Below are 16374 nucleotides of genomic sequence, written 5' to 3'. Positions count from 1 at the left end.
TTCATTCTAGTGTCCACATTAGTACTGAGCTGAAATAATTCCTCTCCCTCCCTGATATTTATCCCTCTGATATATTTAAAGAGAGCAATCATATCCCCCCTTAGCCGTCTTTTGGTTAATGTAAACAAACCGAGCTCCTCGAGTCTCCTTTCATACGACAGATTTTCCATTCCTCGGATCATCCTAGTGGCACTTCTCTGTACCCGTTCCAGTTTGATTTCATCCTTTTTAAACATGGGAGACCAGAACTGTACACAGTACTCCAAATGAGGTCTCACCAGTGCCTTGTATAATGGAACCAGCACCTCCCTATCCCTACTAGAAATACCTCGCCTAATGCATCCCAGGACCGCATTCGCTTTTTTCATGGCCACGTCACATTGCCGACTCATAGTCATCCTGCGATCAACCAGGACTCCGAGGTCCTTCTCCTCTTCCGTTACCTCCAACCGATGCGTCCCCAGCTTATAACTAAAATTCTTGTTAGTTATCCCTAAATGCATAACCTTACACTTCTCACTATTAAATTTCATCTTATTACTATTACTCCAGTTTACAAGGTCATCTAAATCTCCCTGCAGGATATCCCGATCCTTCTCCGAATTAGCAATACCTCCCAACTTTGTGTCATCCACAAACTTTATCAGTCCACTCCTACATTTGGTTCCGAGGTCAGTAATGAATAGATTAAATAAAATTGGACCCAAAACTGAACCTTGCAGAACTCCACTGGTAACCTCCCTCCAGCCTGACAGTTCACCTTTTAGAACGACCCGCTGCAGTCTCCCCTTTAACCAGTTCCTTATCCACCTCTGGATTTTCATATCGATCCCCATCTTTTCCAATTTAACCAATAATTCCTCATGCGGTACCATATCAAACGCTTTACTGAAATCGAGGTATATTAGATCCACCGCATTTCCTTTATCTAAGAAATCTGTTACTTTCTCAAAGAAGGAGATCAGGTTGGTTTGGCACGATCTACCTTTCGTAAAACCGTGTTGTAATTTGTCCCAATTGGCATTGACCTCAAGGTCCTTAACTACTTTCTCCTTCAAATTTTTTTCCAAGACCTTGCATATTACACATGTTAGACTAACAAGCCTGTAGTTACCCAGGTCACTTTTTTTCCCCTTCTTGAAAATAGGTACCACATTAGCTATTCTCCAATCAAACGGTATCACCCCCGAGTTTATGGATTCATTAAAAATTATCGCTAATGGGCTTGCAATTTCCTGCGCCAGTTCTTTTAATATTCTCGGATGAAGGTCATTCGGTCTACCCGATTTAGTCCCGTTAAGCTGTTTAAGTTTGGCTTCTACCTCGGATACGGTAATGTCAATCCCCACTCCATTATTCCCATCCGTCTCCCTTCTACTATTCCTCGGCCTTTCATTAGCCTCATTAAATACCGATGCAAAATATTCATTTAGATATTGTGCCATGCCTAGATTATCCTTAATCTCCACTCCATCTACAGTCTTAAGCGGTCCTACTTCTTCTTTCTTTGTTTTCTTCCTATTTATATGGCTATAAAAGCTCTTACTGTTGGTTTTAATTCCCCTCGCAAGGTCCAATTCTACTCGGCTTTTGGCTTTTCTCACTCCATCTCTACATGCTCTGACCTCAATAAGGTAGGTTTCTTTGCTGATCCCCCCCCCCCTTCCACTCCCTGTATGCTTTCTGTTTTTTCTTAATGATCCCTCTGAGATGCTTGTTCATCCAGCTAGGTCTAAATCTCCTGCCTACGAACCATTTTCCCTTTCTCGGGATACAGGCCTCTGACAGTTCCTGCAACGTCAACTTGAAATAATCCCAGGCGCCTTCCACCTTTAGATCCCTAAATATGTTAGTCCAATCCACTTCCCTAACCAGTCCCCTTAATTTATTAAAATTAGCTCTTTTGAAATCGTAAACCTTAGTCTCCGATTTAATTCTGTTAATCTTTCCATTTAGTTTAAACTGAATTAGCTCATGATCACTCGAGCCAAGGATGTCCCCTACAACCATTTCCTCAACTAGGTCCTCACTACTCACCAGCACCAAATCTAAAATGGCATCCCCCCTCGTCAGTTCAGCAACTACTTGATGAAGGAATTCATTAGCTATCACGTCTAGGAAAATCTGAGCCCTATTATTGTTACTAGCATTTGTTCCCCAATCTATATCTGGGAAGTTAAAGTCTCCCATGATTACACAGTTTCTGTTAGTATTTACTTCCCTAAAAATGTTATAGAGTTCCCTGTCCATATCCAGGCTAGATCCCGGCGGTCTATAGCACACCCCAAGCACTATCCCAGGGGAGGCTCTAGTAGTTCTTTTACCCAATGTGAGTATTGCCCAGACAGACTCCGTCTTATCCATTCCATCACTTATTACTTCTTTACAGTTTACCTCATTATTGACATACAATGCTACTCCCCCACCTTTACCTTTGATCCGGTCTTTCCTAAACAGCACATACCCTTCCATACCTGTACTCCAGTCATGACTACCGTTCCACCACGTTTCAGTTATTCCTATGATATCCGGTTTCATTTCTCGGACCAGGAGCTCCAATTCCTCCATTTTGTTACCTAGGCTTCTCGCATTGGTGTATAAACATCTTAATTTATGCCTTTTGGCCTCTCTCACATTCATTCTCCCATTTGATGTGGACACAGTACTGCTAGTATGACCTATTAGTCTGGTATCCATCCCCCTCCTCCTCCTCTTTATGTCCAATCTCTTCCTCCCGGCTGTATCAGTTCTTATCTCTTTGTCCTCCCTCTCAATGTTATAATCTGGTGTGGAGATTAACTGGACATCTCCCAACCCTCTCCCCCAAATTCCTAGTTTAAAGCTCTTTTGATGAGATGAGCCAGCCTCCCTCCCAGAAGTCTATTTCCTTCCCTACTCAGGTGAAGTCCGTCCCGTGAGAACAGTTTTCTGTCCCCGAAAGCCTCCCAGTGGCCATACATCCCAAAGCCCTCTTTATAGCACCACTCCCTTAGCCAACTATTTATCATCACAATCCTTTCACCCCTTTGCTGCCCTTCTCTAGGAACAGGCAGAATCCCACTGAAGATGATCTGAGCCTCGATTTCATTAAGCGTCTTCCCCAGCCTGGCATAATCTCCCTTGATTCTCTCTAGTGAGAACCTAGCCGTGTCATTTGTTCCTACGTGAAGGATGATCAATGGGTTCTTACCTGCTCCTTTTAGGATCCTTTTCAGCCGCAGGTCCACATCCCGTATCTTAGCTCCCGGGAGACAGCACACCCTTCTGTTCTCTGGGTCTGCCCTGGTCACAGGCCTGTCTAACCTCCTCAGTAAGGAGTTCCCAATCACGTAAACCTGCCTTTGCCTTGCGACAGTGCGATCTACTAATCTATCCCCTGTTCCCTCTAGTTCCACCCCCTGTCCATTCCTATTTTCCCTTATAGTCCCCCTTATGCCATCTTGTATCCTCCCGGGACCCAGAATTGGTGCTGTCTCCATCAACTCCTCCCCTCTTCCTATGAGACTAGCCGCTCGTCTCTTCTTCCTCACCCCGCCCCTTCAGTTACCACCTGCTGCACCTCTTCCTCGTTCTCCAAACACCCAAACCTGTTCCTGAGCTCTATTTCTCCTTCACTGGCCCTCCTTTTCCTTTGCCTGTTTCTCACCGTCACATGCTTCCACTGCCCTTGTTCTCCCCCTGGCATTCCCCCCTCAAAGCCCCTGCTACCCCTGAGCATTCCCCTCCCAGCCTTTGCTCCATCAGGTGCTCGAACTCCCTTCTAAACTCTATCAAGGTATCTACCTGCATCTCCAACCCTCTGATCTTTTCTTCCAGCAGTTCTATTAGGCAGCATTTCATGCACACATACCTCTATTCAGGTACTGCTCCTAGGACCATGTACATACCGCAGCTGCCGCATGCTATCATCTGCACTGTGTCCCCTGCGGCTTGGCTCATGGCTGCTGTTGTCAGGGCCCGCCTGCTCAGCTGTGCCCTCTGCACCTGGGGAAACACAGCACACAGGGCCCCACGCCCTCCTGCCTCCCCTTCCACCTCCCTCTGTAAACTCCCACTCAAACTCCCCTGTTAGCAGCCCTGTTCGCTGCCTCCTGTGCCACTGCTCGCACTGAGATTGCTGTATTGTAGACAGCCAGCTGCTGTCCTTCTACCAGCCACTGTCAGCTGCAGCAATGGTGGGTTTAAGAAGACTTAGTCTCTATCTCTCTGCTCCCTTGCTTTTGCCAGGCCAGTGTGGAGCCCCTGCAGGAGGTGGCGGTGATGGAAGCAACTGGTAAGGAGCAAAAGGGGATGAAGCGGAGGCAAGTGGAAACCATGAGGGGAGGCTGCCCCAAGTCCTTCCATATCCTCAAGTTCCTCCACCATCACAACCTCCACAGGTAGTGCTGAGTCTCCCACCCCACCTCCTTGCTTCAAACACCCTTCATGCTGTTCTCCCCACCAGCAATATTGTAAGCCTCTATAACCTGTTCCCTGATGGCTCTCTAATACCGTCAGCTCTGTCTGGCTCCCTGATTCTGAAGGGAATGGGTCTTTCCCACAACTGGGCAAGATTGGATGCACCCAAAGGAGAAATTAGTAACTGTTTTCACCAGGGAGAAATGTCACATGGGAAACAGTGTGCCAACTCCCTCTCTCAATGTTCTCATAGTCTCATATTTGGTGTGGTTTATTTTCTTAATGACCAACCTGCTGGAGTCATGTGAATATGTGAGAATACCAGCTTTTTTGTGAAGCAAGCTTCTAGTCCTTATGGCTGCTGAGAAAAGTTTGAAAATGTGACCTGAGTGAATGCTGAAGCCTCAAAACCCAGAAGGTAAGCAAAAAAAGCCTCCCCCCCAACAGGTTTTATCATCTAAAATCTCATTTTTTTAAGACCATCCAATGGTTTTTGTGTGTCTGACAAACTTGAGGCAGTACTGGGGGCTGTAAAAACTTGGCAGAAGTGATTTGGTTACACTGGAGCTTTCAACAGAAAAAATAAAATCTTAAACCCAGACTGGGCTGGACCAGGGTTTGTTCTAAATATTAATGCACATGTTGACTTATCAATACCCTCTGTGTACAGTCTTGGCCTCCTTTTCTCCTTCCCCACACTAAACCTAATTACTTTTCATAGGAATAGGCTGTAGATGTGGATTACAGCCAGAATACCAGAGCTGTAATAAAACTGACTTGCACAATATATGTGTATTGGTTGGTAGTGAGTACATTCTATTCTGTGCACTTGCCAAAACTTGTCCAATAAAGCATAATCTTACAAACTCTTCAGTGAGTCATCCTTGAATTCAACTGAACTACTTCCCTGAGTAAGGGTTTGCCGTATTAAACTTACAACTTGTAATTGTTTTATAGAGGGCGTAAGTGTATTAGGACGAGCAGTCTACAATGAACAATGTGCTTGGAACACTTTGAGGCAGACCGGGGAGGAGCCATGCGAATCATATTTATTTTGGGCATACAGCACAAGGGACTGTCGCTGCTATCGAGGCACTGTCTGTAAAGTGCAAGTCACCTACATAGAGCCTTGTTACTCAGGCTTTTATGGATGAAGTGGATTTCATCTAAAGGGAATATTGTAGTAAGTTATATAACTTTTAAAAAAAATGTATGCCAAACTGAGGGGGGATCTATAGTGGTAAAAGAGCTGTTTGTTAAATGATCCTGTAACACTGATACAAATAAAGTAGGAACAATGGTTTTCATATATACTAAGGATGTACATTAAGAAATGTGTGTATTGATATACTGAATAGACATACACTCTTTAATATACAGGAATAAGAATGTTTCTTATAAATGCTTTAAAGGTAAAACTTCTAGAGAGGCCTAAGGGAGTCAGACAGAACCAAAGGGCCCAAGAAATGATTGGGAGGCATAAGACCTTTGTACAAAAGGTGCTTACCTCCTATAGAGCCTCGGAGGTCTGTAGGACTAAACCACAGCACGTTCTGTGGTGGAGATTAAGGACCAACTCCTCTAACAGAATGGTCTAGAAAAACCTCATGGAGTTTGCTGCTCACCAACCCTCTCCTGTGGGAAGGTCTTATATACTTCTCCTACCAATGTTCTGTAAATCATGGACTACGGACACCACCAAACTCAGAGGAGTTGCTCTTGATTTCCATGGGTGTCAGGGCGGGCTCCAGCTTTTTTGCCATCCCAAGCGGCGAAGCAAAACAAAAACAAAAAACGGCGGCACTTCGGCGGCAGCTCAATCACACCACTTCATTCTTCGGCGGCAATTTGGCAGCGGGTCCTTCGCTCCCTCTCTTCCTCTTTGGTGGCACTTTGGTGGCAGCTCAAAGACGAAGAGAAGGACTGAAGGACCCGCCGCCGAATTGCCACCGAAGACCTGGACGTGCCGCCCCTTTCCATTGGCTGCCCCAAGCACCTGCTTCCTTCGCTGGTGTAAATGAAATCAGCATCTGGCCCTATGACTGTTTGAAGGAGGTTAAAAGTGTTAATGCATTTCTGAAAATGTCAGTTCCAGTACTTTACTGGAACATCGCCTAATTTGCTGGGGGTAGTACTTGGTTTTACTGGAAATGATCCTTTTAATTCATGGTAAGCGAGTGATTAAAAATTATGATCAGTTCAAGAGACAGTAGGTCTGAGGTACATTTCAGAGTGTAGATCAATAATCAGAGAAAAATTCAAAATACACTCTCTCTGCTAAGTGTTAGTGCATATTTTCTTCATGAAATTAATATAGTAGCGCTGCTCCACTGGCAACTTCATCATTCAGCACTTAGCAGACACAGTAATGACTTTAGGCAAATGTGAACACTGAAACTCAAAGAACCTGTTAGCTTAAGTAGGAAATGACCTATTTTAGTTATGTTTTATCTTAGCACTGATTCCCCCACGACAGAGGAATAGCAATGTATAAAACAGGAATACAAATTTTGGTCACATTGCTCCTTCCATTGGAAAAACCCTTAAAGGGGAGCCAGAGAGGCAGGAAAACCCTGTAAGGTTTCCCTTAAGGAGTTTATTGCTAAGCTTCTTCTGAAGGAAGAGGAGTTTGAGGCCCTGAAGGGCTCACAGGGGTTGACATTGCTAATGTATAGCTCCTGGGCATCTGCAGGGACGGCCAACTCCAGATGCATAGAGGCAGGAGCCTAGATCCACATGGTTGACCCCTGCTTCAATACTGCTTCACTACTCTTCCCCCACACCCAGCTGTGGAGGGGACCCAAAGACTTCCTGCATGAAAATCCAGAGCTGAGCAGAGGATGGTGTCACTCCTGGTAGTGCATTATAAGATCCTCATGTGAAACATGCTACAGTGCAAAGTGTAGTGCAAAGCACTATTGTTATCAGATTGTTATTGTTAATGTACCAGAGCTCTTTATTTCAATTAATAAGGTATCTTTATTATTTGATTAAATGTTTATTTAAGCTATTAAATAACAGTACCAACAAAATTGAGATAGTTAATAGAATCAGTTAAGACACACTTGGTCCATTCAGGGTGAATAACTAGTGCCCACTCTAATTTTGATAGCTCATTATGTCTGTAGAACGTTAATAATAATAATAATAATAATATGTATTTTATTATTTCCTAATAAAATCTAAAATATATTAACTTTTTTTAAATGTGGGTTGAGGATATGATTTTTTTTCCCAGCAGAACAAAACTAGGTTTCTTAAGAGGGTGTAGATGGAGATTTAGGTTTCTCTCTCTCTCTCAAGTCCAGTTGCTGGCATGAGAGAAACAGTCTGCTTTTATAACATTCCAGTGAAAAGGTGCAGGAATCTCTGATTTACACAATCTCTTCCTGAGGTAATACACCTCTACCTCGATATAACGCTGTCCTCGGGAGCCAAAAAATCTTACCGTGTTATAGGTGAAGCCGCGTTATATCGAACTTGCTTTGATCCGCCAGAGTGCGCAGCCCCTCCCTCCCGAGCATTGTTTTACCGCGCTTTATCCGAATTCGTGTTATATCTGGGTAGAGGTGTATTGCCACCAGGCACCCAGCAAGTACTATGCAGAATGGGTTATTGAACCTCATTGGCTGTGAGGGGACTGGCAGATCTTCCTGAACCAGCCTTTTTTGGAAGACAGTTGCAGAAACATACTGTATAATATTGTGGACACTTTAATGATATCATACGCCTATACAAATCAGAACAGAATGAAATGGGAGATGAAGCATACAAGTTCTTCCTTTTTTATGAACATGAAGGGCTGACTGGCCTTTCTCTTTGTAGAAAGAGAATAGATGGAGCAATGACCAATTGAGAGAGATAATTTGTCCCACCACAGCAAAGTGCAGTCTCTGGTTCTTAATGGATTATAGTTACAGTACTTTTGGCTGCTCATGAAAGAGTTAAAAAAAAAAATAATAATAAAGAATACAGAATGTTACTAGCTTTAAGAATAGCAATTGCTAAGGTTAAGGCCACTGTATATATTAAATAAAAACATTTTAGAGACCTTAAATTCCTTTAAAGTATTTTTTTTGTTTTATGTTTGTTTTCATTTTGGGGTGGGGGTGGGGGGCAGGGTGATGGACATCATATAGTGATGATGCAGTTATAGCTTGCTATCTTAAACAGCTACTTGGGAGACCAGCAAAAATCAGTTGCCTCAGACAGCTTAATTTCTACCTAAAGTTTGAATAAAATTACACTGGTAATTTTGATGCTTTAAAGTGATCACTGAAGAGTTGATTGCTTATTGGAGGGGGGGTTTAGTGTGGGCTTCACTGTAAGAGAATAACAGGCTTCAATTAGCTGGTATTTCTCATAGCTACTTGGACCTTAATATGGTTTGACAAGATTGTCAAAGTTTCTTTTAGAAGATCATCTGGTGGTCTTTATAGTCCTAATGCTCTCTGGATTTTTTTAAATCCCCGTGGCACTTTTTGAAGTGAATGAGGTTTAAATAAACTGAGATCTATGTCAGTATTTGTTATACATAATTGTTATCCCTCCTCTGAAAATATTATTGTAATAGGCTGGATGAAAGGGAAGCCAGTCTAGCATACTCCCTCTTAATGAGGTCATGTTGGGTAGTTATGAATTTAGAAAAGGAAATAAGGCAGAAACCTGGCTCCCTCTCACTAAACAGTCTGAGTCTAGCTTCACTGCTATATACAGAGCTAATGTTAGTTATTTCTAAAGTATTGCTAAATCCCTAGCTCTTCTAGTAAGTTATTTATGTTCTTCAGACAATGCAAGACCAAGCAAAAATAAAGCTTTGGTAATACTGTGTGACTGCATTGAAGTAAATAACACACAATTTTCATAAGATTATTATGTCTAGGGCAGTTTTCTGAGTTGTGTTGTAAGGAAACTATTCATCAATCTGCCAGTATTAGAATGAAGTGATAGTCCTTTTACAGACTTTCCCGGCAGCATTATGGATATAGGACAAAACATTATATAGAAATTTACTTTTTGGTGTTTATAAGATGATCATAGAAAATAAACTGCTACAACTCCAGATATATATCTGGATCTTGCAATCCTTCTGACAGTAGTTCTTACCTAGTAGTCTTCTTAAGATGAGAGTGCTCAGCACCTCACAGTATCAGGCCCATAAGGGGGTGATCAGTTCAGCATTATAAATTGTTCATTGTCACCCCTTAGTATTTAACACTTACTGTAAAGTAGCTAAAATAGCAGTTATAGAGAGGACATTAAAAACTGAAAAAACAATGAGGAGTCCTTGTGGCACCTTAGAGACTAGGACATTTATTTGGGCATAAGCTTTCATGGGCTAAAACATACTTCATAGATTAATGGAGTGGAAAATACAGAGGCAGGTATAAATACACAGCACATGAAAAGATGGGAGTGGCCTTACCAAGTTGGGAGTCAATGCTAATGAGCCAATTCAATTAAGGTGGAAGTGGGCTATTCTCAACAGTTCACAAGAAGGGAGGAAAATCACTGTTATAGTGCTAATGAGTTCAATGTAATCAAGGTGGCCCATTTCAAACAGTTAACAAGAAGATTTGAGTATCAGCAGGGAGAAATTAGTTTTCCTAGTGACCCATTCACTCCCAGTCTTTATTCAGGCCTAATTTGATGGCATCCAGTTTGCAAATTAATTCCAGTTCTGCAGTTTCTCATTGGAGTTTGTTTTTGGAGTGTTTTTTGTTGTTGTTGAAGAAGTGCCACTTTTAAGTCTGTTATTGAGGGACCAGGGAGATAGAAGTTTTCTCCTACTGGTTGTTGAATGTTATGATTCCTGATGTCTGATTTGTGTCCATTTATTCTTTTGAGTAGAGACTGTCCAGTTTGGCCAATGTACATGGCAGAGGGGCATTGCTGGCACATGATGGCATATATCACATTGGTAGATGTGCAGGTGAATGAGCCCCTGATGGTTAGGTCTATGATGCTGTCCCTTGAATAGATATGCGGACAGAGTTGGCACCGGGGTTTGTTGCAGGGTTTGGTTCCTGGGTTAGTGTTTTTGTTGTGTGGGGTATAGTTGCTGGTGAGTATTTGCTTAAGGGAGCTGTCTGTAAGCAAGGACTGGCCTGTCTCCCAAGGTCTGTGAGAGTGAGGGATCGTCCTCCAGGATAGGTTATAGATCCTTGATGATGCACTGGAGAAGTTTTAGTTGGGGGCTGAAGGTGACTGCTAGTGGCATTCTGTTACTTTCTTTGTTGGGCCTGTCCTGTAGTAGGTGACTTCTGGGTACCCTTCTGGCTCTGTCAATCTGTTTCTTCCCTTCAGCAGGTAGGTATTGTAGTTTTAAGAATGCTTGATAGAGATTTTGTAGGTGTTTGTCTCTGTCTGAGGGATTAGAACAAATGTGGTTGTATCTTAGAGATTGGCTGTAGACAATGGATCGTGTGATGTGGTCTGGATGAAAGCTGGAGGCATGTAGGTAAGTATAGCGGCCAGTAGGTTTCTGGTATAAGGTGGTGTTTATGTAACCATCGCTTATTTGCACTGTAGTGTCTAGAAAGTGGATTTCTTGTGTGGACTGGTCCAGGCTGAGGTTGATGGTGGGGTGGAAATTGTTGAAATCCTGGTGGAATTCCTCAAAGGCCTCCTTCCCATGGGTCCAGATGAAGATGTCATCAATGTAGCGCAAGTAGAGTAGGGGCGTTAAGGGACAAAAGAGCAATGCTTCCTCAGCTAAGTCAGCCATAAAAATGTTGGCATACTGTGGGGCCATGCAGGTACCCATAGCAGTGCCGCTGACTTGAAGGTATAAATTGTCTCCAGATCTGAAATAGTTGTGGGTGAGGACAAAGTTCAGCCACCAAGTTTGCCATGACATTATCAGGGATACTGTTCCTGACAGCTTGTAGTCCATCTTTATGTGGAATGTTGGTGTAGAGGGCTTCTACATCCATAGTGGCTAGAATGGTGTTTTCTGGAAAAATCACCAATGGATTGTAGTTTCCTCAGGAAGTCAGTGGTGTCTCGAAGATAGCTGAGAGTGCTGGTAGCGTAGGGCCTGAGAAGAGAGTCAACATAGCCAAACAATCCTGCTGTCAGGGTGCCAATGCCTGAGATGATGGGGCATCCAGGATTCCCAGGTTTATGGATTGGGTAGCAGATAGAATAACCCTGGTTGGGACTCTAGGGGTGTGTCTGTGTAGATTTGTCCCAGTGCTTCTTCACAGAGTTTCTTGAGCAGATGGTGGGGTTTCTTTTGTAACCCTCAGTGAGATCAGAGGGTAATGGCCTGTAGAATGTGGTGTCAGAGAGTTGCCTAGTAGCCTCTCATTCATATTCCAACCTGTTCATGATTACTACAGCACCTCCTTTTTCAGCCTTTTTGATTATGATGTCAGAGTTGTTTCTGAGGCTGTGGATGGCGTTGTGTTTTGCACAGCTGAGGTTATGGGGCAAAAACAGATATACCTATGACATTTCAAGCACTGTTTTTTGCATAATGTATAGTAAAAATTTAGGCTAACTAAACATTAGGGGCTTGATTACAAGCTAAATACTGCGGTTTAGTAGCTAACTACTAGGGGATTGACTCTGTTCTTCCATTCACACACATGAACAATCAAAAAGGGAAAAAATCTGGCTCACATTTTTAAATATAGGGGCACACTTAGGCACTTTAAACCCAATCCTGTACCACTGATGTCAACAGAAGCTTTGCCACTGACTTCAGCAGGAGCAGAACTCTAGATGACGTGTCCTGATTTTCAGAGGCCCTGAACATCCCCAATTCCCACTAACAAACAGTGATTTATAAATCCTTTTAAAAGGAAGTCCTTACTCAACTGAGTGCTTCCACTGAGTTCAATGGGAGTCAAGACCACAGGATTGAGCTTCTACTGCCTGGTTTTTGAGGGGGTTCTGAGCCTGCACAGTTCCCTTGAGCGGTCATTGGAACTACGATGGATGCTCATCACCTCTGAACATCTAGCCTTTCTTCTTTATTCAAGCAAAACTCCCACAGAAGTCAACATGAGGAAAGGATTGGCTTCAGGATTGGCCCAGTCTGTCTGCTAGTAATATTTGATTCCACATAATCAGACTATGTTCCTCCTTTATTCTCTCCAGTGTTTGAGGAGTGTGGCAGAAGTATGTTTCTAAGAGAGAATAGAATGTGGCTTGGGGATGGGGGCGGGTGGTTTTCCTAGGGCATAGTCCTGCATCCATTGAATTCAAGAGCAGGACTCCCATTGAGTTCAATAGATATAGGATTAGGCCCTTAACAACCAAGGACGGAGCCAGTACGTGGAGTAACGTGAAAATGCAAAAACTGAGTGGGAGAAAGATTGATTAAAAACCAGTGAAGCAGAAGGTGTGAGAGAAGCAGGAAAGTAGTAAGAATAAAATCATGCATTTTCAATAGCACAAAGTGATAGGACTCTAACTGGCAAGTTGTTTGGTTCGCTGCTATGACAGTAACAGCCAAAGCTGTAACTAGATTTTTTTTAAAAACAAAAAACCTCCATGTTATTTACACTGCGCTCCCATAACTATACCAATGCTGTGGAGTTCTTTAGGTAGCACTTCATATAAGATACTCTGACACAGGTAAATCCCAGATTCAGTTTAAGCACCTATTTATAATAGAAAATGGAGATGCTGAACATGTATTCTGTAGGAGGTGCTAAGCTGACAAACTGATCTGACCCAGAAGGGCCGTTATGTTCTTATCTGTTTAATCTCTTCCACTGTGAAACCTAGCCCACATTCCTTATGAGCTTTTCTTGAACTTTCCTAGTCTTTCTTGCTACAAAAGCCAGGAAAAAGTATCTGTAAAAGTTGTCCCCCTCCCCCTGATTTTGCACTGCTGCCAGGCCTGAAACACCGAATGCTATTTTTGCAAGTAGTCTACTGAAATACAGCAGGTCTGAAACAGTGTCACTTTTAGTGTGGTTGAGAGAGCACCCAGAGGGTGCACCATTTCCCCCAAAGCCTGTAGACTTCTTGCAGACCCATGGCAGTGAGACTGGCATATGCTGACATCCTTTAAGACTGCTAAGGTCTACACTTAAAATTTTGATTGACATAGCTGCTTTGCTCAGGGGTCTGAAAAATAAGGAGTGCCAATTTTTCACACCTCTGTATGCCGTAGCTATGCCATCTTAATCTTGGTATAGACAGGGCTAGGTCAACAGAAACATGATTCTGTCGACCTAGGTACTGCCACTTGGAGAGGTGGATTACCTACAGCAACAGAAAAATGTAGGAAGTTCCTAATCTATGGCGCTACAGCACCATAATCGTGCCCCCATAGTGCCTGTAGTGTAAACAAGTCCTTTGTCATTCAGGATCCAAACTTTTTGACTGACATTCTGACTCCACAATGTATTGATGCAAAACATCAGGCCTGGCTTTTACTTGAGTTAAGAAGTGAAATGATTTATGAGCCTAATCCAACAACGCTTACTCACACGAACAGTCCTATCGAAGTCATGAACGACTCAGCAAAGCAAGGTTTGCTCACGTGCGGAAGGACTGGGCTCTGTATTTGCTTGATTGTAAGAACTGCACATGTTCAGTGATACCTAATGCTTAAGTGACATCACTAGAAGCTGAGGCCTCTCCAATGCTCAGACTAGTCACTAAACAAACATGCTTGGTCTAGGGATAAGTGTTTTATTGACATTTAAGTTGTGATGTTTATATTATTCAGGACTCAGCAGGGGTAAAACTACACAAAACAACTCATTCAATGCTGCAGTGGGCTCAAATCTGAGGAGCAGCAGAGCTGAAGGATATGCAGCAAAATAAATGTGACAAGCCTCATCAGGCCTTTGGATTAACTCTTCTCATTCTCTTCCCCCGCCCCCCTTTCTACTCACTGAATGTTTTGAACTTCATTTTTCAAGTGCATTGTTAACTCATTCTAGAGAGAATCTCATTTACTACTAGATAGATTATCAGAGGAGAACGAGCTCCCTCTGGCTGCAATGGAATAGTGGCGCTCTTTTCTTTCCCTGTAGAAGTCTCAGAAGAGTCCCCTAGATATATGCACATAGAACACTTTATATAGTACTATAACTTTGCATGACATTTATAGAGATTTAACAAATAAAATAAAAGGCAAGCTCCTGCCCTGAAGAGTTTACAACTGAAATAAGAAACATAGAAAATTAAGGTAACATACTAAGGAATGGGTAAAGAAAGGAGGGATAAGGGATCAAATCTTGCCATTATATGTACAAAACAAGTCCTGATATCTTTAAAAAGAGGGGAGGCAGGGCAAGAAGCCAGAAGAGGTTTAGAGAGCAAGGTGAAATAAGTAGGATTGAAGGAGATGGAGGATATTTGGCATGCAGGGAATGGCATGAAGACAAGATTGAGAGGAAGACAGTCAGTGCTTAATTTGTGCCAGGGCTGAGCCCCAGCACTTCTAGGCTTGGCAGTTCATAGTCCTGGCAGCTCTGGACTTGCCGTGTCGGTTATGAAAGTAAACAAATTGCTTGCGCCCCGGCACCTCTTTCATTACAAATCAAGCACTGAAGACAGTGGAAGTAAGAAACAGGGAACAAGAAGATCTGAAGAGAGAGAGCATAGTGCAGTGGGCTTTCGGGAGAGCATAAGGAAATGAGAAGAGATGTAGGTGGGAGCAGATGCTGCCAAACCTTTAGCCTCAGGAGACACTTATGCCACCTGTGTAGGCACAAGTTGGAAATGCCAGCGTGAAACTTATCACTCCTCTCCCGTGCTCTATTATGTCGGGTAAGCTGCTTCATGCCAGCTAACAGCAGTGTAGTAATAACTTAAGCCCCCTGGGAGGAATCAGGCTCTCTCTCTTCAGGCTCAGCCTCATGGGGAACATCACAGATTCCATTATATCTTCTGTTTAACAAGAAACCTCCATCCAGTGCCCCTCCATTTCCAAAGGCACCCACACTAGTTCTATAAAGTTCCTTATTTCTCCCTCACCACTACTGCCTAGCTGGCATGTTGGAGTAACTTGGGGCAAGACATCATCTACTGAAACTTGCAGCAGGGGATCTAATCCAATCACTTTGCTGGAGCCAGGTCTGGCACATACAATGAGTGTGTGTATGTGTGTGTGCACATGCATGTGTGTACTTAGCTCAATCAAGCTACTTTTACTTAATTGAAAACCACACTCAAAACCAATAGGGACCCATTTAGCTTGGGTTTTAGCAGGCTGAGTATTAACCAGAAGGGAGCTACTGAGTCATATGTTTTGCTACTATTTGATCCAACTCCCATTAAAATCACCAGGAACTGATTTAAATCCCTTGGACCCATGACCATTTGATAGTTATAGTGGGTTAACTGGGGCCTGGTCTACACAAGGAAATTAGGTCATTGTAACTACATTGCTCGAGGATGTGAAAAATCCACACTCTTAATGGGAGAAGCCCTCCCATCAATATATGTAGTGTCTTCACTGAAGTGCTACAGTGTAGCTGTAAAAAGCAACAGAGGGTCCTGTGGCACCTTTAAGACTAACAGAAGTATTGGGAGCATAAGCTTTCATGGGTAAGAACCTCACTTCTTCAGATGCTTTTTACAGATTCAGACTAACACGGCTACCCCTCTGATACTTGACAGTGTAGCTGTAGTGTTTTAAAGTGTCACCAAGCCCTGGGTTTCCTAACTTGGTTCTAGGCTGGGCATAGACAGTGTCTTTCTAAAGTTTCTCTCAATCTCTTACTGTAGCAATCTCTTACTTTGACTGTAAACTCTTTGGGGCAGGAACTTTCTTTTCAGTATATGTGTAAAATGTTTGTCCCTGATTAGAGCCTCTCGGAGCTACTGCAATACAAATAAAAATAATCTATTTGTATGGGGAAAACTAATGTAAAAGGGTGAATTTAATCCTTGATGTCATAAAATGAAAACCAGTCCATGCCTTCTCGTTGATCTAGAGACTGTTTAGTTTTTTGTGTGTGTGTGTGTGTGTGTGTGTGTGAGAGAGAGAGAGAGAGAGTGAGT

This window comes from Malaclemys terrapin, chromosome 9 (assembly GCF_027887155.1).
Source record: "Malaclemys terrapin pileata isolate rMalTer1 chromosome 9, rMalTer1.hap1, whole genome shotgun sequence".
Lineage (NCBI taxonomy): Eukaryota > Metazoa > Chordata > Testudines > Emydidae > Malaclemys > Malaclemys terrapin.
The sequence above is the reverse complement of the archived record's forward strand: the minus strand, read 5'-3'. Positions refer to the sequence as shown.